Source organism: Saprolegnia parasitica (assembly GCF_000151545.1).
Source record: "Saprolegnia parasitica CBS 223.65 unplaced genomic scaffold supercont2.25, whole genome shotgun sequence".
In the NCBI taxonomy this organism is placed as follows: domain Eukaryota; phylum Oomycota; class Saprolegniomycetes; order Saprolegniales; family Saprolegniaceae; genus Saprolegnia; species Saprolegnia parasitica.
This window is the reverse complement of record NW_012156419.1, coordinates 268,889-271,245: the sequence shown is the minus strand read 5'-3', so window position 1 is coordinate 271,245 and position 2,357 is coordinate 268,889. Positions and strand designations below refer to the sequence as shown.

The window sequence follows — 2,357 nt, the reverse complement described above, 5'->3', positions numbered from 1 at the left end:
ACTACTCTCTCATAGACTATATACTCTCTCCACATCATTCTCATGCATCGCTCTTTCACAAACTACGGCCATTTCGTCCTACAAACACACTTGCAATTTTTTGTCCTTTTTTTGTCCTTTTTCACATTTTTACGCCATTCGACGACGCTTTCTGCACTCTAACTCCACTTTTTCATGGAGATCATCTCGCATGTGCTTTTACTACTCTGACTGTATTTAGTGGACAATATTGAGACAGCAGAATAGCACACTTGCTACTGAGTCTGTGTGCTCGTTGTTGCCTTCTATTTGACGCCAAAGTGCTCGAGATCATCACTATCGTACATTACAAATTGTAATGTACGATATAAATAATGGAGTTGGATTGTAATTTACAATCCAACTCCATTTATTTTATTAATTTGGTCCGCACTTTGTGGTGTTTCGTGCTCACTTTTCGAAATCAGCGATAAACTGATCAGTTTTCAAGCAGGAAAAAAGTGATATAGCGTCGAAGACGCGAGGGTAGACAGTAGGGTCTAGGCATACAAGACGGTGTGTGGGGAGGCATCAGGTGGCTAAATTGTGGCTAGATGGTGGCGACGTTAAATAGTGTTAGTAGAGGAGTAAAAAATAAAAAAGTAGGGCCCTGCCGATGATCGAAATCGGGACCTCCTGCACCCTAAGCAGGAATCATACCACTAGACCACAGGGCCTTCCTTACAATTTATTGTTTTGAGACGCGTTTTGTAACTATCGACACATCATATTTGACGTTTAAATGTACAAATTCGCACTTTACTACTCTCTCATAGACTATATACTCTCTCCACATCATTCTCATGCATCGCTCTTTCACAAACTACGGCCATTTCGTCCTACAAACACACTTGCAATTTTTGTCCTTTTTTGTCCTTTTCACATTTTACGCCATTCGACGACGCTTTCTGCACTCTAACTCCACTTTTTTTCATGAGAGATCATCTCGCATGTGCTTTTTACTACTCTGACTGTATTTAGTGGACAATATTGAGACAGCAGAATAGCACACTTGCTACTGAGTCTGTGTGCTCGTTGTTGCCTTCTATTTGACGCCAAAGTGCTCGAGATCATCACTATCGTACATTACAAATTGTAATGTACGATATAAATAAATGGAGTTGGATTGTAATTTACAATCCAACTCCATTTATTTTATTAATTTGGTCCGCACTTTGTGGTGTTTCGTGCTCACTTTTCGAAATCAGCGATAAACTGATCAGTTTTCAAGCAGGAAAAAAGTGATATAGCGTCGAAGACGCGAGGGTAGACAGTAGGGTCTAGGCATACAAGACGGTGTGTGGGGAGGCATCAGGTGGCTAAATTGTGGCTAGATGGTGGCGACGTTAAATAGTGTTAGTAGAGGAGTAAAAAATAAAAAAGTAGGGCCCTGCCGATGATCGAAATCGGGACCTCCTGCACCCTAAGCAGGAATCATACCACTAGACCACAGGGCCTTCCTTACAATTTATTGTTTTGAGACGCGTTTTGTAACTATCGACACATCATATTTGACGTTTAAATGTACAAATTCGCACTTTACTACTCTCTCATAGACTATATACTCTCTCCACATCATTCTCATGCATCGCTCTTTCACAAACTACGGCCATTTCGTCCTACAAACACACTTGCAATTTTTGTCCTTTTTTGTCCTTTTCACATTTTACGCCATTCGACGACGCTTTCTGCACTCTAACTCCACTTTTTTCATGGAGATCATCTCGCATGTGCTTTTACTACTCTGACTGTATTTAGTGGACAATATTGAGACAGCAGAATAGCACACTTGCTACTGAGTCTGTGTGCTCGTTGTTGCCTTCTATTTGACGCCAAAGTGCTCGAGATCATCACTATCGTACATTACAAATTGTAATGTACGATATAAATAAATGGAGTTGGATTGTAATTTACAATCCAACTCCATTTATTTTATTAATTTGGTCCGCACTTTGTGGTGTTTCGTGCTCACTTTTCGAAATCAGCGATAAACTGATCAGTTTTCAAGCAGGAAAAAAGTGATATAGCGTCGAAGACGCGAGGGTAGACAGTAGGGTCTAGGCATACAAGACGGTGTGTGGGGAGGCATCAGGTGGCTAAATTGTGGCTAGATGGTGGCGACGTTAAATAGTGTTAGTAGAGGAGTAAAAAATAAAAAGTAGGGCCCTGCCGATGATCGAAATCGGGACCTCCTGCACCCTAAGCAGGAATCATACCACTAGACCACAGGGCCTTCCTTACAATTTATTGTTTTGAGACGCGTTTTGTAACTATCGACACATCATATTTGACGTTTAAATGTACAAATTCGCACTTTACTACTCTCTCATAGACTATAT

At 40.8% G+C, this 2,357-nt stretch overlaps 3 non-coding genes across 3 annotated transcripts; all 3 read right to left on the bottom strand.

The window, feature by feature from the left end:
* Positions 1-623: 623 nt before the first annotated feature.
* On the bottom strand, positions 624-695 carry SPRG_30098. The gene has a single exon. It is a non-coding gene; the product is annotated as a tRNA-Pro (tRNA).
* A 708-nt stretch (positions 696-1,403) lies between these two features.
* Positions 1,404-1,475, bottom strand: SPRG_30097. The gene has a single exon. It is a non-coding gene; the product is annotated as a tRNA-Pro (tRNA).
* Positions 1,476-2,179: 704 nt separating this feature from the next.
* SPRG_30096 lies at positions 2,180-2,251 on the bottom strand. The gene has a single exon. It is a non-coding gene; the product is annotated as a tRNA-Pro (tRNA).
* Between the last annotated feature and the right edge of the window lie 106 nt (positions 2,252-2,357).